The sequence below is a fragment of the Hordeum vulgare genome, chromosome 5H, assembly GCF_904849725.1.
Source record: "Hordeum vulgare subsp. vulgare chromosome 5H, MorexV3_pseudomolecules_assembly, whole genome shotgun sequence".
NCBI lineage: Eukaryota > Viridiplantae > Streptophyta > Magnoliopsida > Poales > Poaceae > Hordeum > Hordeum vulgare.
The window spans coordinates 73803364-73825477 of record NC_058522.1 but is presented as its reverse complement, the minus strand read 5'-3'; positions in this window follow the sequence as shown (position 1 = coordinate 73825477).

The following is a 22114-nucleotide window of genomic DNA, read 5'->3' as shown; positions in this document are numbered from 1 at the left end:
AGAGCAAAGAAAGAACCACCCAAATTCGTGCTAGACATGAATGGCTTAAAAGGCGTGTTCTCGTGATAAGAATCACGAAGATCTTAAAGTGCTTGGTGTGACTCCCATTGAATCTTTGTTTTCTTGTGACAAACCTAATGATTATGGGGCTGGATATGAATCCACTTTGGTTGAAAAGTGCCCCAATGATTCGGAGTCCATCTATCTTGATGCTAAATGCATTGAAAGTGGAGTAGAAAATATTAAAACTTTGAGTAGTAATGAAATTACTACCTTGGATTTCAAAGAATTCAATTATGATAGTTTCTCCTTGATTGAATGCATTTCCTTGATGCAATCCATGTTAAACTCTCCACACGCTTATAGCCAAAACAAGGCCTTTACCGATCATATCGTCGAAGCTATGCTAAAATCTCTTGAAGAGAAACTTGAATTGGAAGTCTCTATCCCTAGAAAGCTTCATGATGAGTGGGAACCTACTATCAAAATCAAAATCAAAAACTAAGTATGCAATGCTTTGTGTGATTTGGGTGCTAGTGTTTCCGCGATTCCAAAGTCTTTATGTGATGCTCTGGGTTTTAATGAGATTGAAGAGTCTTCTCTTAATTTGCATCTTGCTGATTCTACTGTCAAGAAACCCATGGGAAGGATCAATGATGTTCTTATTATTGCAAATAGGAACTATGTACCCGTGGATTTCATTGTTCTTGACATTGATTGCAATCCTACATGCCCTACTATTCTTGGTAGACCTTTCCAAAGGACTATGGTGCTATCATCGCTATGAAGGAAGGGAATATTAGATTTCAATTTCCTTTACGTAAGGGCATGGAACACTTTCCTAGAAAGAAAATAAGATTGCCTTATGAATCCATGATGAGGGCCACTTATGGTTTGAGCACCAAAGACGACGATACGTGATTCTATCGCATTTATGCCTAACTAGGGGCGTTAAACAATAGCGCTTCTTGGGAGGCAACCCAATGAATTTATCTTTTTCTTTCTGTTTTGTTGCATCCACACTTTCATAATTCTGTTGTGATTATGTTTTTGTGTTTCTTTTTGTGTTTGAGCCAAGCAAAACCTTTATGACTAGTCTTGGTAATGGTTGTTTGATCCTGCTAGAAAAAGAAAGAAACTTTTCGCTCACGAGATGATTTTTCATTTTTATTCAGAAAGAGTTTTTGAGTTGATTCTTTCTGATGCTCGTTGATATGCCTTTCTCCCACGCAGTTGTAATGTTCCATAATTGTTGAGGTACCAGAGGTATACGAAGTATACAAATTGCTACAGACTGATCTGTTTTTGACAGATTCTGTTTTTTTAGTTGGTTGCTTGTTTTGATGAAACTATGGATAGTATCGGGGGGTACTAGCCATGGAAAAGTGAGATACAGTAGCTCAACACCAATATAGATAGAATTCAAGTTTTCTACAGTACCAAAAGAGGTGGTAGTTTGTTTTCTTGTGCTAATGATATCACGAGTTTCTGTTTAAGTCTTGTGTTGTGAAGTTTTCAAGTTTTGGGTGATGTTCTCATGGACAAAGATATAAGGAGTGGAAAGATCTCAAGCTTGGGGATGCCCAAGGCTTCCCAAGCCAAATTCAAGGACACCAAAAAGCCTAAGCTTGGGGATGCCCCGGGAAGGCATCCCCTCTTTCGTCTTCAATCCATCGGTAACATTACTTGGAGCTATATTTTTATTCACTACATGATATGTGTTTTGCTTGGAGCGTCTTGTATCTTAGGAGTCTTTTATTTTTGTTGTGTCACAATCATCCTTGTTGCACACCTTTTTGAGAGAGATAGACATGCACTCATCGTGATTTTGCTAGAATGATCATAGTGCTTCACTTATATCTTTTGAGCTAGATAATTTTGCTCTATGTGCTTCACTTATATCTTTTAGAGCACGGCGGTGCGTGACTTGGTAGTTGGCTTATGCTATGAAAGTAGTCCCAAAGGTGATAGGTACCCAAAGAGGATACAAAAACCTCCATCTTCATGTGCATTGAGTAGAAAGAGAAGTCTTGATTCCTCTCAATTAGTTTTGAGACGTGGATTCGTTAATATTACGAGTTATGTTAGTAGGGTGTTGTGAATCTATAAATACTTGGGTTGTAAGTTAGTGATTCCCGTAGCATGCACGTATGGTGAACCGCTATGTTAGGAAGTCGGAGCATAGTTGATCTATTGATTGTCATCCTTTGTGTTGAGGTCGGGATCGCGCGATGGTTAACACCTACCAACCCTTCCCCTAGGAGTATGCATTTAGCACTTTGTTTCGATTACTAATAAAAAACTTTCGCAACAAGTATGTGCGTTCTTCATGACTAATGTGAGTCCATGGTATAGATGCACTTTCACCTTCCACATTTGCTAGCCTCTCTAGCGCCGTGCAACTTTCGCCGGTACACAAACCCACCATATGCCTTCCTCAAAACAGCCACCATACCTACCTACTATGGCATTTTCACAGCCATTCCGAGATATATTGCCATGCCACTCCCACCATTCCATCTCATGACTTGTACCTTGACTCTCATATTGCCATTGCATGATCGTAGGATAGCTAGCGAGATGTTTCAACGTCACACACCAAGCTAGATCGTTGCACATCCCGGTACACTACCGGAGGCATTTCCTATAGAGTCATTTCTAAGCTTTGAGCTGTGAGTAAATAAAAGTGTGATGATCATCATTATTAGAGCATTGTCCCATGTGAGGAAATAAAAAAAAGAGGCCAAAGCGCCCAAATAAAAAAATGGAAAAGAGAAAAAAGAGTCCCAAGTGCCCAAATAAAAAGAAAATAAAAAAGAGAGAGAGAAAAAGAGAGAAGGGACAATGCTACTATCTTTTTCCACACTTGTGCTTCATAATAGCACCATGTTCTTCATGATTGAGAGATTCTTGCTTTGTCACTACCATATACTAGTGGGAATCTTCATTATATAACTTGGCTTGCATATTCCAATGATGGAATTCCTCAAAACTGCCCTAGGTCTTCGTGAGCAAGCAAGTTATATGCACACCCACTAGTTCTACTTTTGAGCTTTCGCATACTTATAGCTCTAGTACATCCCTTGTATGGCAATCCCTACTCATTCACAATTATATCTATTAATGGGCATCTCCATAGCCCTTTGATACGCCGAGTCAATGTGACCATCTCCTCCCTTTTGTCTCGCAACCACCACCACACTCTATTCCACCTATAGTGTTATATCCATGGCTCACGCTCATGTATTGCGTGATAGTTATAAAAAGTTTGAGAAAGTAAGAGTGCGAAAACAATTACTTGGCCAATACGGGGGTTGTGCATGATTTACATTCGTTGTGTGAGGATGATGGAGCATAGCCAGACTATATGATTTTGTAGGGATAACTTTCTTTGACCTTCTTATTTTGAAAGTTCATGATTACTCTGCTAGTTTGCTTGAAGTATTATTGTTTTCATGTCAATAGCAAACTATTGTTTCGAATCTTACGGATCTGAATATTCATGTCACGTGAAAGAATTTGCAAAGGACAACTATGCTAGGTAGCATTCCACATCAAAAATTCATTCTTTATCATTTCCCTCACGTGAAAGCTTGGGGATGCTTGATACGTCTCTAACGTATCTATAATTTTTGATGGTTTCATGCTATTATCTTGTCAAACTTTGGATGTTTTGTATGCCTTTTATATATTTTCTGGTACTAACTTATTAACTCAGTGCCAAGTGTCGGTTCCTGTTTTTTCCATGTTTTTACCCCTTTCAGAGGAGGATTTTGAACGGAGTCCAAACGGAATGACACTGCCAAAAAGATTTTTTTTCAGAACAGAAAAAGACCGGAGAGTCGAAGAATCTCGGAAGGGGCCCACCAGGGACCCCACAAGCCCTCATGGCGCGGCCAGGGGGAGGCCGCGGACCCCTGGCTTGTGGGCTCCCTAAGGCTCCTTTGCCCTAGGTTATGCGCCTATATATTCCCTAAAATTCCATAAAAATCAGGAGATCATTGAAAGTACTTTTCTGCCACCGCAAGCTTCTATCTCCGCAAGATCCCATCTGGGGCATGTTTTGGTGCCCTGCGGGAGGGGGATTCGGATACGGAGGGCTTCTTCATCAACACCATGACCTCTCCGATGATGCGTGAGTAGTTCACCATAGACCTACGGGTCCATAGCTAGTAACTATCTATCTATCTAGTAACTATCTATCTATCTATCTATCTATCTATCTAGTAACTAGATGGCTTCTTCTATCAACCCCATCTTCTCTCTCTTGGATCTTCTTTTCCGGTGTGTTTGTCGAGATCCGATGAATTGTGGATTTATGATCATATTATCTATGAATCTTATTTGAGTTTCTTCTGATCTCTCTTATGCATGATTTCATATCCTTGTAATTCTCTTCGAGTTGTGGGTTTTGTCTGGCCAACTAGATCTATGATTCTTGCAATGGGCGAAGTGCTTGGTTTTGGGTTCATACTGTGTGGTTACCTCACCCAGTGACAGAAGGGGTAGCGAGGCACGCATCGTGTTGTTGCCATCAAGTGTAAAAAGATGGGGTTTTCATCATTGGTTTGAGATTATCCCTCTACATCATGTCATCTTGCTTAAGGCGTTACTATGTTCGTCATGAACTCAATACACTAGATGCATGCTGGATAGCGGTCGATGTGTGGAGTAATAGTAGTAGATGCAGAAAGTATTGGTCTACTTGTCTCGGACGTGATGCCTATATGTATGATCATTGCCTTAGATATCGTCATGACTTTGCACGGTTTTATCAATTGCTCGACAGTAATTTGTTCACCCACCGTAATACTTGCTATTTTGAGAGAAGCCTCTAGTGAACACTATGGCCCCCGGATCTACTCTACACCATATTTTCAGCCTTACTCTTTTTACTTCGTTGCACTTTCCGCCTTCATATATCACTGTGCAAACAATCTTGAAGGGATTGACAACCCCTTTATAGCGTTGGGTGCAAGCTCTTTTGTGTTTGTGCAGGTACTCTGGACTTGACGAGATTCTCCTACTGGATTGTTACCTTGGTTCTCAAACTGAGGGAAATACTTAGTGCTCCTGTGCTGCATCACCCTTTCCTCTTCAAGGGAAAAACCAACGCAAGCCCAGTCTCCGTCAACGTGTCAATTTTTGGTGTTGTTGTCTGTTGCCATAGCACAGAGGCATGGGTCCTCTTCCCTCATAGCTTCAGCGGGAAGGGATCCCACAATGGCCAGTTTTGGTGGGGGGCAAGGGAACATGCTTCCCGTGTTAAAAGTGGTATTCGCCTGCAAAGTAGCTGTGAGCGCCGCACAGGTGGGTGATACGTCTCCAACGTATCTATAATTTTTGATGGTTCCATGCTATTATCTTGTCAACTTTGGATGTTTTATATGCATTAATATGCTATTTTATATCTTTTTTCGGACTAACCTATTAACTGAGTGCCAATTGCCAGTTTCTGTTTTTTCCATGTTTTTGACCCTTTTTCACACGGAGTCCAAATGGAATAAAACTTTGCGTTGATTTTTTTGGACCAAAAGAGACCCCCGAAGGTTTGGAAGAAGGCGAGAAGAGCCACGAGGGAGCCACAAGCCCGGGAGGCGCGCCCCCCCTAGGCCGCACCTACCAGGCTTGTGACCTCCTCGTGGGCCCAACCGACATAATTCCACCGCCATAAATTCCTATAAATTCAGAAACCCCCAGAAAGAGACCTAGATCGGGAGTTCCGCCGCCACAAGCCTCTGTAGCCACAAAAAACCAATCTGGAGCCCGTTCCGGCACCCTGCCGGAGGGGGAATCCATCTCCGGCGATCTGCATGATGAGGAGGGAGTAGTTCTCCCTCGGGGCTGAGGGTATGTACCAGTAGCTATGTATTTGATCTCTCTCTCTCGTGTTCTTGAGATGTCATGATCTCGATGTACCGCGGGTTTTGCTACTATAGTTGGATCTTATGATGTTCTTCCCCCTCTCCCTTCTTGTAATGAATTGAGTTTTCCCTTTGGAGTTATCTTATCAGATTGAGTCTTTGAGAACACTTGATGTATGTCTTACACGTGCCTATCTGTGGTGATTAACTTGCGGGTTTATGACATTGGGAACCTATGCATATAGGTTGGCACACGTTTGGATATTCATGTGAGTACTCGATGTATGTTTTGTTGATCAACTTGCGGGTTTCGTGACATTGGGAACCTATGCATATGGGTTGGCACACGTTTTGACTCTCCGGTAGAAACTTTGGGGCATTCTTTGAAGTTCTATGTGTTGGTGGAATAGATGATTCTGAGATTGTGTGATGCATATCGTATAATCATGCCCACGGATACTTGAGGTGACAATGGAGTATCTAGGTGACATTAGGGTCCTGGTTGTTATGTATCTTAAGGTGTTATTCTAGTACGAACTCTATGAAAGATTGAACGGAAAGAATAGCTCCGTGCTATTTTACTATGGACTCTTGAATAGATCGATCAGAAAGAATAACTTTGTGGTGGTTTCGTACCCGACAATAATCTCTTCGTTTGTTCTCCGCTATTAGTGACTGTGGAGTGACTCTTTGTTGCATGTTGAGGGCTAGTAATATGATCCAATTATGTTATCGTTGTTGAGAGAACTTCACTAGTGAAAGTATGAACCCTAGGCCTTGTTTCCACGCATTGCAATACCGTTCGTGCTCACTTTTACTATTAGTTACCTTAATGTTTTTGTAATTTCAGATTACAAAAACCTATATCTACCATCCATATTGCACTTGTATCACCATCTCTTCGCCGAACTAGTGCACCTATACAATTTACCATTGTATTGGGTGTGTTGGGGACACAAGAGACTCTTTGTTATTTGGTTGCAGGGTTGCTTGAGAGAGACCATCTTCATCCTACGCCTCCCGCGGATTGATAAACCTTAGGTAACCCACTTGAGAGAAAATTGCTACTGTCCTACAAACCTCTGCACTTGGAGGCCCAACAACGTCTACAAGGAGAAGGTTGCGTAGTAGACTTCAAGCTCTTTTCTGGCGCCATTGCCGGGGAGGCTACGTAAGCGGCACTCACCTCACATCAATGAAGTTCTTTTCTGGCGCCGTTGCCGGGGAGGTTAGCGCTTGAAGGTATATCTTTAGATCTTGCAATCCAATCTTTTTGTTTGTTGTTCTTTCTCTGGAGAACTACAAAAAAATGGAATTGAGGATGCCTCATATGCTTCATCTTTTCAATGTCTTTCTAGAGCATGATGAGAAGGAAAATTGTGCTCAAGTGTTGAAAGAAGAATTACATAGAATGCTTGGCATAGAATATGTGAATCATGAGCATGATTGCAATGTTGTTAGAATGAATTCTTTGAATACCCATGATGGTAATGATATGCAAAGCCACAAGCTTGGGGATGCTATATTTGATGAAGATGATCTTTTTAGTTCTTCCACTTTGAATGATCAAAATCATTTTGATGAAAGCATGCCCACTATCTATGACGATTATTGTGACGATACTTATGCTATAAAGAAGAGGGATGATAAAATGTCACACCCCAATTTTTGGCTTTCCTGATTAAGTAACTTATTTCAAAATTTGGGACCAATTAAAAAAAATTGTGAATACTTGTGATGCTTGGAGTGACTATTGTCTCTCTGTTTGTTTTTGCATGTGATTGATCCCCATTAATTCTTGCCACTCTCCTAATCACCTTCTCACTCAATGATCTCCTGCCTAATGATCATGCCATGTGTTTAGGACAAATACCTATTTTTACCAAATATTATTTTCACCCAAAAAGCTTTTCTTTGAATTAAACTTTCAAACCCCTGAGATGAGGTTTGTACTACAAGTCCTAAAATTAGGGAGTTTATTTTGCACCAATTGTTTTATTTAAAACCTATTATCAAAATGACTTCCAAAAACCATCTTATTATTATTTCAAAAGTTATTTTAGTATTTTATTTAAAAGCCCTTATGTGAGGCCACAAATGGTCTCCTATGAAGGAAAGTTATTTTTATTGCTTTCAAAATATTTAAGAAAATTGTGGGAAACTAAGTGGATATATTTATTCCATATTCAAGAGTTTCAACACATGGTCATGTCCAAAATATTGGGCAAAACCCTCCAAAACCATTCCTGCCTATTTCAAGCTTTTGGAATATTTCTATAAGAAATATTCTCAATAAATTCCAGTAAAATTCTAGCATGTCATCTATGATATTCTTGATGATCTTGCGAAGTTTCATTTCAATCCAAGTTGTATTGACTTCCCTAATCACTCTAAAACCCTATCTGTCCAGAATCAAACTTGAGCAACTCCACATTGTGAAGTATCTCCAGTTGTGCTCAAATTTGGTGGACATGTTCCAGTACTCCAATGAGGCATCCACACCAAGTGGTACACCAAGGAGAATAGAGGAAGTTGTGCTCAAGTTTGTCCAATTGACCTCAAACTTTTTGTGCATGCCTTAATGCTTAAATAATGCCCCTACACCAAATATTGGATTTGTGGGAATTTATTTGAATAGGGTTCTAAGCAGAAACCCATTTCTGTACATTTCTAGGGTTTTCCAAGTCTACAGTGGAAACTTATCCAGCAAATCCCAAATTTGTTGTGCAAGCCTATTTTCACCTATTATTGGATCCTGTTAAGTTTCATAGCCATTGGAATCCATCTGATAGCCTAACCACAGATCAAACACCTTGTGTGCACTCACTAAATTGGCTTCTATTGCCCCTTCTAGTTTTACCCTTGAGCTCAACTTTCTACCACAGCCTCACATAGTTGCATTTCACCTCTAGTAACTTTCCCATGGCCACTGGTCAATTATTGGGGAAGGCCCCTTTGTAACTTCTCTCATTTTCACCCATGGAATCACTGTTTTTACCCTCTTGTTTTATTTCTGCTTAACCCAAGACCCCAATTCTTTCCAGAGCCTTCCTTGTGTGCCAAGGCATCATTTGGAATCAATTGATGGCATGCTCATGTAGGAAAAATGAGCAGCACCTCTTCAAGTCTATTTTTGGCTGAAATGTGACTTTGTACAACAAGTAGTGTCTATCCTCCCTTGTTTGTGCTGAAAATTTGCAGTATTAAAGTCCTTCCATGCCTAGCACTCCCAGACATAGTTTCTCCCCAAGTCTCCCCACCTAAGACCCACTTTTATCAGCCCCTAGTTTGCTGTTAGAAACTTAACAACAGTCAACAGCCATTCAAACCACCCCCCACTAGCTACCAAACTCCAGAGTCACTCTCCTGCACGGGTGCCCTAAGTGCTGGACATGGTTTGCTGGCCATTTGGACCCTGTAGACACAGATGCCCGTGGTGACCACCACTCCAGCGTGCAGAATTGGTGCTCTGCACCCTCTTCTCCTTCTGCAGCTCGGACCCCTCCTTGGCAGCGTGCCCCAGCGCGCCATAACACTCCCCTTGACCAGTCCAACGGCTCCCCGACGCTGGCTAGCCTCCAAGACTCCTCAGGCATGCGTGGCGGCCATGCACCGGGAGCTCCAGAGAGCTCCCGAGCTTTCCTTCTCTCCCTCCTCTCTTATCTTCTCTCCCGAGCCCCAGCATCTCTTTCCTCCTCCCCTAGCTCCCATTTGGCTTCTACTCTCTCCCCCAAGGCACCCCATTTCTCCTCCCGTGCTATGTCTTCTCTCCAATGACCGAGGCTCCATTGCCAGCTCTCGGTCGAGCTCGTGCCCTCCGGGCCCTTCCTCCTCCGTGGCCAGCGTGGGGCTTCCCTCAGCCCCTCCCCTCTCAACCCATCTCCTTGCCCGAAGCCCATGGCGTCACATGACCGAGGCCGAGCCGGGCGCAGCACCCTCTGTAGCTGCATCGTCCGAGGGCCCCGACCCTCTCCCTCGCGCCCCAAGCCATGAGACGGGGGACGGTGCGACTCCCCAGGCCAGCAGGGGCTCCGACCGTCGCTGGGAGCAGCCGTGGCAGCTGGGGGCGGCGCGGGCTCTGGCCGGATCGGGCCTCCCTCTCCCCTACCCGAGCGGGAGGAAGGAGAAAGGCATGACACGAGGGGCCCTCCTGTAAGCCTCTTGTAAGCCGGGCCCATGCGGGTAAGTGGAGGCGTCCTGCCCTTTTGCGCCTTCCCCGTGCCGAAGGTGTATTAGCGTGAATACGCCTCCTGCGTGTTCAGCCTGCCGGTGGCCAGGGCAGTTGGGCCGGCCCATCTGCCTATCCGTCGCTGCGCACGCAGAATAGCCCAGGAAAGAACCCTTTCCATTATCCTTTATTAGATAGATTCATAATTCCATATAAAATCCGTTCTAACTCCAATTTGCTTGATTCAAATTTCTACAGGTTTCTAAATTCAAGCTCTATCCATATATGTGCCTTTCACATTTTTCCAAGCACTTTTCCTGTTGTGTTATTTTTCAAATGTCAATCTAGACATTGAAAACTCAATCTTTCAAAAATCCCATAGGCTTCATTTCAACTCCAAATGGAGTGATTCCAACTTCCAGAGACTTCTAAAATCCTTCTCTATTTTTAGAGACTGGGTCAACATTTTTATCAAGCTTCTTTCTGTTGCAATAAATAAATAGCTTCTATTGCTATTTAATCCTCATTGTTAAATCCCTAGAATCTTCATTTCAACTCCAAATCCAGTTAAACCACTTCCTAAATATTTCTAAAATCCTTCACTGTTAAATGGGTGCCTCCACTCATTTTTAACAGAAAGAATTCTGTTGGCTTATTCAATGGCCACCTATTGCCCTTTTCCTCCCTTCAAAAATCATTGATGACCCAAATATCCTATATCAAGCTGCAGGTATTTTTCTTATGACCAGAGAGGTCCAAGCAAAATATAACTTCTATTTTTAGGACACTTTTATTCTGCTGGACATATGGCTTACTATGGTTATTTCGGACGTAGTTGACGGTAGACGGAGTATTTGAGGACGGAGCGGAAGACCTCGAAGACCCCGAGAACTTACGTGGGCAAGGCAAGCATGCCCTTTTGCCATGACTTAAGTAAATAAAATGATGCATGCTAAAATAGCAAGTATTTCCCGTTGCATGTAATCACGATGTCGGTTCATCACCGATGTGATGGTACCGAAGGCTTCTTCGAAGCACTTGCATTATAGTAATGATATTCACATGGCTCCTCGGAGCACAAATATGATGAGCTTGATCCTACCATCTATGAGGATCTTGCTACTGTCATGTTGTCTAGTAGAGTTAATCACTGCATTGAGCTTGACCCGTGAATGTCACGATATTATCATGTTGACAAGTAATGTTAAGGCACATCATGTTGACAAGTAATAATAGAGCATTCTATCATGAGCATAATGATGAGTTAAATAAACAGTTTATGAAAACCCCGTCGGGTGCCACTAATGCCCGAGGGTGATGATGAGTTGGTGATCACTTTTGGTGAAGTGATGCACCGGTGATTTTGGTGTGAGTATGGTTTCAGAAATGGATTAGATTTATGATGTGTCGACCGTCCCAACCTTACCCAGTACGACCACGATACCCCTTTATGGGACGGGGCTTTGTTGATTACTCTGGTCGGTGCTGGCAAAGAGCCACATTACTAGTGGCGGGAGTGATCAGTGTCACTCTCGTGATGGGGTCGTGCCAGGTAGGACGACTATGCCATTATTATGAGTTCTAGGCACACCATTGGTCCCTGCATGGTTGTTACAGTCCAGAGTCGGTGCTCGTAAGACGTACAACATGTGGGCTGGGTACCAATCGAGTGGATCTCTTTGTCTAGTATCGTCAGGGGAAAGATGATGATCGGATACTTACCTCGGGTATATGTGATATACCGCAAGTCGTGGATGACACGGAAGTATTGCGTTTCTCGTGGGTCCAGCGTACTACCTCTGCAGAGTGTAAACTATTCGAATAGCCGTGTCCACGGTCAAGGTCAGTTGGGTGGTGCTGCTTAAACTACGTCATGAGTTTCCGCATAAACCAAGTGTGTGTGTGTGTGGTGTTAAAAAGGTGTTGTTATAATCATGGTAATCACAATAATATGATCAAGTTCGGTGACTTGACATATAGGGTAAACCCGGATGGTTTAGCCCTCATTAATACCTTGAGATTATGACAAGTCCGATGACTTGGCATTTAGGGTGAACCCGGTGTGTTCAACCCTTTACGGATATGTCAATATCTGTAACCTGATATTCACAAGTAATTCTTTAACCTGATGCATATACCTGATCATTCCACCCAGAGGAGTTACACTAAAGATGCATGTTACTGTTATTCTTCACTATAAATGTTCATATCATGGACTGTTTGCGAGTACATTCAAAGTACTCATTGGCTTGCCACTGGTTATTTCATTGACCAGGTATGAAAGTCAGGGTATGGTGAAGATTAACTCGGTGACGTTCTTGCGAGCTAGGACGCTTCCCAGTCAGAATGCCTGTAGGTTAAGGCTGATGGCATGGGTTCACGCTTTCAACCAATAATTCCGTTATTGGTCTAGTTTGGTGCTTTGGCCTTTAAGGACCTGTGTATGTAAGACTCGACCGAAGAGGTCATTTATTGTATCAAACGATATGTATGGATATAAGACTCTATTATTCAGTATCTGTGTTCAGTGAGCATTGATCCTTGGGATCACTGGGCACGGCGATCTCGACTTACCACTCGGGGTCCCCACAGAACTGGTATCAGAGCCATCCTGACTGTAAGAAGCCCTTAGTTAGCATGGACGTTAGCTAGGATAAAACTGCTTTCGAGATCCTTCAAAATATTTACAAAACATACATATTTTCTCAACTCTCCTAAAACTTCAAAGAAATTAAAGGTTATGCTCTAGCCTTCCACTCTTATTTTCTTGACACTCCTCGTCTATTTTTTTTTCAAAACTTGCTAATGGTCGCTAGTACCCTATGCCCTCTGACCACGGGATAAATTTAAATCCTCGTGGGCATCCCGGAAGGAAGTAACCTTCCCAGGCAAACACCTGTGCTGAAGGACAGAGAAGACAGCTCTACGACCAGACGACACCAACAGTAGTACCTCTAAGAGGAACGAGGACATCGAGGCTTAGAAGATGGTGAAACCCTGGCCACTGTTCCAGAGTGATGCCACTCTCGCCTACGATAATCTGGACATAATATATGCAAACCTTGATCTGCATCACTAATAGAGCAACCGTGTCAGTTATAAATAATTGTGTCGACCACCACCGGTGGATGAGAATCTTGCCATTTGGTCCGCCTCACCTTAGTGAGCAGGAAAATGGTTCTCTTCATCCCCGCTCTAGGTGTCGATATCGCAATTAGTATGATTGACAGATCAGAACTCTATCATGTCATGCAAATATCGGTGCATGAAGGTGTCCACTTGAGACTCTCGAAGCCTCTGAAGACAAGAAGACGATGACAAGATCATGAAGACAACAGAAGACCATGTCAGTGACAGCTATGAAGAACCACCTTCGTCGGCAACTTCCCAGACAAGAAGACAACCAGAGTTCCGTACAACTCAAGCAAATTGCTTCAACAAGCGACAACAAGAGGCGTGACAACACCATGAGAAGGTCCAGAAGACTTAGCGGACTCCTCTCCGGAGCAAGAAGCAAGCATGACTGTCGAGTCCCTGAACCTAGGATAGGATGAGTCGTGAATCCCCTATGCGAAGTCGAGTCCGTGAAATGGTTCGGATGAACCATGCTGTGTGTTGCTTGTTTTTGTTGTTTGTGCTTTGTTATAAGTCGCACTTCTGCTTAGGCAACAAGCATACGGTTATATCGCTTGTCTTATTTTGATGTCCAAAATAATTTTTGCACTTGTTTGAGTTGATTTTTTTCAACGCTTGTTTGATTGCACTGAGACCCTTAGACACTCCCCTCTGTGCTCTCTTTCTCTCTCCCACCCCTCTCGACAACTAAAGACGGCAAGGCTAATGCGCCAAGAATCCGCTTCGAAGGACGGCTGACGTTGAAGACACTGACTGTGCTACGCTTAACCACACTAGACCGGACTAACCTCCACAAGCCTTTTCGGCTCAAATTTTCTGGTCACGTGTCTAGTACACGTACTTGCCAGAACACGTGTAGGTCCCCGACAAACCCCGCTAAGCACTGGGTTCCTTATGGAACACGTGATCACCGTGAACAAGTACCCCTCATCTTAAGCTAGCACTGTAACCTTGATGCCATAAGAGGACCGATCTCCGATAGGAGAGCATTAGACTAAGATTGTTGTGATGATGATAGTTGTCTTGAGGATATAGCTAGACTAGTTTTGGTGGATCGTGAGACCCTTATAAACGTAGGTGAATTTGGTGGAACGAGTTAGTACAGTAGTATAATCTACATAATCTGGACTAAGATTGGATTTAATAGGATGATTATGATCGTGAACTCTATTCTTGGTGGTATACATGACTTTAGCCAGTAGTTGGCATGGTTTGGAGATAATTACCGCGATGACTTGGAGTATCAAGTAGAATTCTTGTTGGATTGAGTCTTGGATTTAAATAGGTAATCTTAATAGAGATTTGAAGATGACAAAGACCACATGGTTTGGAGTAAATTGGATTTAGCTCGTTAATCTCGATCATGATACCATGTTTTCTCGGTGGATATAGAGTGCGTATACTTGGAGTTGTCAATTGATTCGCAACCTATGTAGTTGGCCTTGGAGATTAGATGGCCATGTTTATTGAAGTTGGTGGATATACTATGATGTAATTCTTGCAGTAATATGTGAATTATGAGGACCCTAAGAGTTTATGTGGAACCTCGTCAATGTTGGATTTGTAGGAGTGACACGTCCAGTGATGATTGATCGGATTGATAGATCATTTGATTGGATTCATAGGAAGGAAACAAAATATTGGATTGGTCTACTATGTGCTTCCTTAATATAGTAGTGTAGTACCCTGTCCGTTGGATGACTTAGGTGGACAATTGGATTTGTTGTGCCTCAGGTTCAATCGTGGTAGCTGTATGTCCCCCCAAGGTCCTTGCATAGTAATGCGTGTACAGTTGGGGCTACGCCATACTTGTAAGTGTTGGATTTAGTTCTTCCCTCAACCCGAAGTTGACCCACCTAGGGTGATATCCTTGATGAGATGAGATGATGTCGTCTCAAGTTAGCGGTCGAACTATTGGCATCTAAGGAATGTGCTTAGAGATAAGATGATAACTGTTCACCCACATCCTAAGTTCCTTAAGACCCTAAAGCTTCGCTGAGCCACAAAAATGGACGGACTATGACCATAGAAGACGACTCTAAGTCGTTAAAATGTGGCCAGTACCCGCCCATAGAAAGTTCCATTCTCCTCACCTGACTTTTGGGCACTGTGCTTATGTCATGTTTGGGAAGATAGGTTGTCATCCTTACTGATGACATACTTACTCACCCAGTAAGAGGAAGAACACCTTAGTCCTGTTTGGACGAACCCCAGGAACGCCGATTCTCGAAGCAGTCCCAAGACGACGGAAGTCTATCCTACGCAAGTCAAGACGAAGAACCGCCGTGACGAGGAAGCCACGACAATGATGATGAAGCAACAAAAAGTCAACCACAGACCACGCACCGACTACATCAACGACGTCAAGAAACCTCGACGATTCAAGATGATGAGGCCCTTCGACAAGCGAAAGAATCTGACGACCTCTCCTTGGTCCAAATAAAGGGCGAGAGTACTAGTGAGTCGTGGTGGAAACCTGCTAAAGGTGACTCCCGCTTGCCGAGTCGCAGACCTTGGGAATGGATGACTGGTCTATACTCTTGGGTAGCCAGCTTATCCAGAAACCCTCGCAACTCCCAAGATGGCAGGACCTGTTCGGGACCTGAGCCTCCCAGCTTAGACTCATAGGTGAGACCCAGCCCGGACCCTTCCGCGAGAAGCCTACGAAGACTATTTGCGACCATAGCTTGACTGCTAAAAGGGAGTCAAGGACTTCCCCGTAAGCAGGAAGCCATGCGAAGACTTTGGTAGTGCGTTCTAACACGAGACATCTTGATGTCACTAACTGGCATGCGAAACCCCACACCAGATCCTAGAGACACTAGCTTGCCACGTATTCTCACTTGGAATACGCTCGCAAGCCAGAACCTTGCACAAACTTAGTTTACCAAGCCCTTGACCTCGGTCAAGCCTAACTTATTGCCAGACTCCGCTCACGATCAGTCGAGGACGTGTGAACAATCGAAGACGTATCATTAAGCACCTCAAGACGACCACAACAACCAGGGACATGAAGACTACCTCCAACTCAAGATTCTGCATCTCACCAACCCCTAACCCCGGAGTCTCGGGGACGAGATTCTCTTAAGGGGGTAAGGTCTGTCACACCCCAATTTTTGGCTTTCCTGATTAAGTAACTTATTTCAAAATTTGGGACCAATTAAAAAAAATTGTGAATACTTGTGATGCTTGGAGTGACTATTGTCTCTCTGTTTGTTTTTGCATGTGATTGATCCCCATTAATTCTTGCCACTCTCCTAATCACATTCTCACTCCATGATCTCCTGCCTAATGATCATGCCATGTGTTTAGGACAAATACCTATTTTTACCAAATATTATTTTCACCCAAAAAGCTTTTCTTTGAATTAAACTTTCAAACCCCTGAGATGAGGTTTGTACTACAAGTCCTCAAATTAGGGAGTTTATTTTGCACCAATTGTTTTATTTAAAACCTATTATCAAAATGACTTCCAAAAACCATCTTATTATTATTTCAAAAGTTATTTTAGTATTTTATTTAAAAGCCCTTATGTGAGGCCAGAAATGGTCTCCTATGAAGGAAAGTTATTTTTATTGCTTTTAAAATATTTAAGAAAATTTACGGAAACTCAGTGGATATATTTATTCCATATTTAAGAGTTTCAACACATGGTCATGTCCAAAATATTGGGCAAAACCCTCCAAAACCATTCCTGCCTATTTCAAGCTTTTGGATATTTCTATAAGAAATATTCTCAATAAATTCCAGTAAAATGCTAGCATGTCATCTATGATATTCTTGATGATCTTGTCGTGTTTCATTTCAATCCAAGTTGTATTGACTTCCCTAATCACTCTAAAACCCTATCTGCACAGAATCAAACTTGAGCAACTCTACATTGTGAAGTATATCCAGTTGTGCTCAAATTTGGTGGACATGTTCCAGTACTCCAATGAGGCATTCACACCAAGTGGTACACCAAGGAGAATAGAGGAACTTGTCCTAAAACCCTCAAAACCCTCTCTGTTACTTTCTGACTTTGACAAACTTTACATTATAAAGTTTGTCCAATTGACCTCAAACTTTTTGTGCATGCCTTAATGCTCAAATAATGCCCCTACACCAAATATTGGATTTTTGGGAATTTATTTGTATAGGGTTCTAAGCAGAAACCCATTTCTGCCCATTTCTAGGGTTTTCCAAGTCTACATTGGAAAACTTATCTAGCAAATCCCAAATTTGGTGTGCAAGCCTATTTTCACCTATTATTGGATCCTGTTAAGTTTCATAGCCATTGGAATCTATCTGGTAGCCTAACCACAGATCATACACCTTGTGTGCACTCACTAAATTGGCTTCTATTGCCCCTTCTACTTTTACCCTTGAGCTCAACTTTCTACCACAGCCTCACATAGTTGCATTTCACCTCCAGTAACTTTCCCATTGCCACTGGTCAATTATTGGGGAAGGCCCCTTTGTAATTTCTCTCATTTTCACCCATGGAATCACTGCTTTACCCTCTTGTTTTATTTCTGCTTAACCCAAGACCCCACTTCTTTCCAGAGCCTCCCTTGTGTGCCAAGGCATCATTTGGAATCAATTGATGGCATGCTCATGTAGGAAAAATGAGCAGCACCTCTTCAAGTCTATTTTTGGCTGAAATGTGACTTTGTACAGCAAGTAGTGTCTATCCTCCCTTGTTTGTGCTGAAACTTTGCAGTATTAAAGTCCTTCCATGCCTAGCACTGCCAGACAGAGTTTCTCCCCAAGTCTCCCCACCTAAGACCCACTTTTATCAGCCCCTAGTTTGTTGTTAGAAACTTAACAGCAGTCAACAGCCATTCAAACCACCCCCCACTAGCTACCAAACTCCAGAGTCACTCTCCTGCACGGGTGCCCTAAGTGCTGGACATGGTTTGCTGGCCATTTGGACCCTGTAGACACAGATGCCCGTGGTGACCACCACTCCAGCGTGCAGAATTGGTGCTCTGCACCCTCTTCTCCTTCTACAGCTCGGACCCCTCCTTGGCAGCGTGCCCCAGCGCGCCATAACACTCCCCTTGACCAGTCCAACGGCTCCCCGACGCTGGCTAGCCTCCAAGACTCCTCAGGCATGCGTGGCGGCCATGCACCGGGAGCTCCAGAGAGCTCCCGAGCTTTCCTTCTCTCCCTCCTCTCTTATCTTCTCTCCCGAGCCCCAGCATCTCTTTCCTCCTCCCCTGGCTCCCATTTGGCTTCTACTCTCTCCCCCAAGGCACCCCATTTCTCCTCCCGTGCTATGTCTTCTCTCTAATGACCGAGGCTCCATTGCCAGCTCTCGGTCGAGCTCGTGCCCTCCGGGCCCTTCCTCCTCCGTGGCCAGCGTGGGGCTTCCCTCAGCCCCTCCCCTCTCAACCCATCTCCTTCCCCGAAGCCCATGGCGTCGCGTGACCGAGGCCGAGCCGGGCGCAGCACCCTCTGTAGCCGCATCGTCCGAGGGCCCCGGCCCTCTCCCTCGCGCCCCAAGCCATGAGACGGGGGGCGATGCGACTCCCCAGGCCCGCAGGGGCTCCGACCGTCGCTGGAAGCAGCCGTGGCAGCTGGGGGCGGCGCGGGCTCTGGCCGGATTGGGCCTCCCTCTCCCGTGCCCGAGCGGGAGGAAGGAGAAAGGCATGACACGAGGGCCCCTCCTGTAAGCCTCTTGTAAGTCGGGCCCATGCGGGTAAGTGGAGGCGTCCTGCCCTTTTGCGCCTTCCCCGTGCCGAAGGTGTATTAGCGTGAATACGCCTCCTCGTGTTCAGCCTGCTGGTGGCCAGGGCAGTTGGGCCGGCCCATCTGCCTATCCGACAATGCGCGCGCAGAATAGCCCAGGAAAGAACCCTTTCCATTATCCTTTATTAGATAGATTCATAATTCCATATAAAATCCATTCTAACTCCAATTTGCTTGATTCAAATTTCTACAAGTTTCGAAATTCAAGCTCTATCCATATATGTGCCTTTCACATTTTTCCAAGCACTTTTCCTGTTGTGTTATTTTTCAAATGTCAATCTAGACATTGAAAACTCAATCTTTCAAAAATCCCATAGGCTTCATTTCAACTCCAAATGGAGTGATTCCAACTTCCAGAGACTTCTAAAATCCTTCTCTATTTTTAGAGACTGGGTCAACATTTTTATCAAGCTTCTTTTTGTTGCAATAAATAAATAGCTTCTATTGCTATTTAATCCTCATTGTTAAATCCCTAGAATCTTCATTTCAACTCCAAATCCAGTGAAACCACTTCCTAAATATTTCTAAAATCCTTCTCTGTTAAATGGGTGCCTCCACTCATTTTTAACAGAAAGAATTATGTTGGCTTATTCAATGGCCACCTATTGCCCTTTTCCTCCCTTCAAAAATCATTGATGACCCAAATATCCTATATCAAGCTGAAGGTATTTTTCTTATGACCAGAGAGGTCCAACGAAAATATAACTTCTATTTTTAGGACAGTTTTATTCTGCTGGACATATGGCTTACTATGGTTATTTCGGACGTAGTTGACGGTAGACGGGGTATTCGAGGACGGAGCGGAAGACCTCGAAGACCCCGAGAACTTACGTGGGCAAGGCAAGCATGCCCTTTTGCCATGGCTTAAGTAAATAATATGATGCATGCTAAAATAGCAAGTATTTCCCGTTGCATGTAATCACGATGCCGGTTCATCACCGATGTGATGGTACCGAAGGCTTCTTCGAAGCACTTGCATTATAGTAATGATATTCACATGGCTCCTCGGAGCACAAATATGATGAGCTTGATCCTACCATCTACGAGGATCTTGCTACTGTCATGTTGTCTAGTAGAGTTAATCACTGCATTGAGCTTGACCCGTGAATGTCACGATATTATCATGTTGACAAGTAATGTTAAGGCACATCATGTTGACAAGTAATAATAGAGCATTCTATCATGAGCATAATGATGAGTTAAATAAACAGTTTATGAAAACCCCGTCGGGTGCCACTAATGCCCGAGGGTGATGATGAGTTGGTGATCACTTTTGGTGAAGTGATGCACCGGTGATTTTGGTGTAAGTATGGTCTCGGAAATGGATTAGATTTATGATGTGTCGACCGTCCCAACCTTACCCAGTACGACCACGATACCCCTTTATGGGACGGGGCTTTGTTGATTACTCTGGTCGGTGCTAGCAAAGAGCCACATTACTAGTCGCGGGAGTGATCGGTGTCACTCTCGTGATGGGGTCGTGCCAGGTAGGACGACTATGCCATTATTATTAGTTCCAGGCACACCGTTGGTCCCTGCATGGTTGTTACAGTCCAGAGTCGGTGCTCGTAAGACGTACAACATGTGGGCGGGGTACCAATCGAGTGGATCTCTTTGTCTAGTATCGTCAGGGGAAAGATGATGATCGGATACTTACCTCGGGTATATGTGATATACCGCGAGTCGTGGATGACACGGAAGTATTCCGTTTCTCGTGGGTCCAGCGTACTACCTCTGCAGAGTGTAAACTATTCGAATAGCCGTGTCGACGGTCAAGGACAGTTGGGTGGTGCTGCTTAAACTACGTCCTGAGTTTCCGCATAAACCAAGTGTGTGTGTGAGGTGTTAAAAAGGTGTTGTTATAATCATGATAATCACAATAATATGATCAAGTTCGGTGACTTGACATATAGGGTAAACCCGGATGGTTTAGCCCTCATTAATACCTTGAGATTATGACAAGTCCGATGACTTGGCATTTAGGGTGAACCCGGTGTGTTCAACCCTTTACGGATATGTCAATATCTGTAACCTGATATTCACAAGTAATTCTTTAACCTGATGCATATACCTGATCATTCCACCCAGAGGAGTTACACTAAAGATGCATGTTACTGTTATTCTTCACTATAAATGTTCATATCATGGACTGTTTGCGAGTACATTCAAAGTACTCATTAGCTTGCCACTGGTTATTTCATTGACCAGGTATGAAAGTCAGGATATGGTGAAGTTTAACTCGGTGACGTTCTTGCGAGCTAGGACGCTTCCCAGTCAGAATGCCTGTAGGTTAAGGCTGATGGCATGGGTTCATGCTTTCAACCAATAATTCCGCTATTGGTCTAGTTTGGTGCTTTGTCCTTTAAGGCCCTGTGTATGTAAGACTCGACCGAAGAGGTCATTTATTGTATCAAACGGTATGTATGGATGTAAGACTCTATTATTCAGTATCTGTGTTCAGTGAGCATTGATCCTTGGGATCACTGGGCATGGCGATCTCGACTTACCAGTCGGGGTCCCCACATAAAACTTGTCATACTCTCGAGAAACCCTTTGCTAAACCTTGCTTTTTCATTGTGGACACAATTTGTAGTGCTCAAGTCTTTTACGATACTCCCACTACTATTCTTGAGAATAGATTTCCTTATGTGGAGAGTAGTAAAATTCCTATGCTTGTAGATCATGAAAAGAAAGCCTTAGGTGCTAGTTATATTGTTGAATTCATTCATGATGCTACTGAAAATTACTATGAGATAGGATCATATGCTTCTACTTATTGCAATAGTATCAAGCTTCCTCTCCTTGTGTTGAAATTTTTGAAGTTGTGCTTGTTTTGCCTTCCTATGCTAGTTGATTCTTGCTCCAACAAGTTGTTTGTTCACAAAATCCCTATGCATAGGAAGTGGGTTATACTTAAATGTGCTAGCCATATGCTCAATGATGCTCTCGTTGTGCTTCAATCCTTATCTTTTATGTGAGCATCACTGAAATCATCATGCCTAGCTAAGGGCGTTAAACAATAGCGCTTGTTGGGAGGCAACCCAATGAATTTATTTTTGCTTTTTGCTTTCTGTTTTGTTTTGTCCACACCATCATAATTCTATTATGATTGTGTTTTTTATGTTTTAATTAGTGTTTGTGCCAAGTAAAGCCTTTATGATTAGTTTGGGTGATAGCTGTTTAATCATGCTGAAAAAGACACAAACTTTCTGCT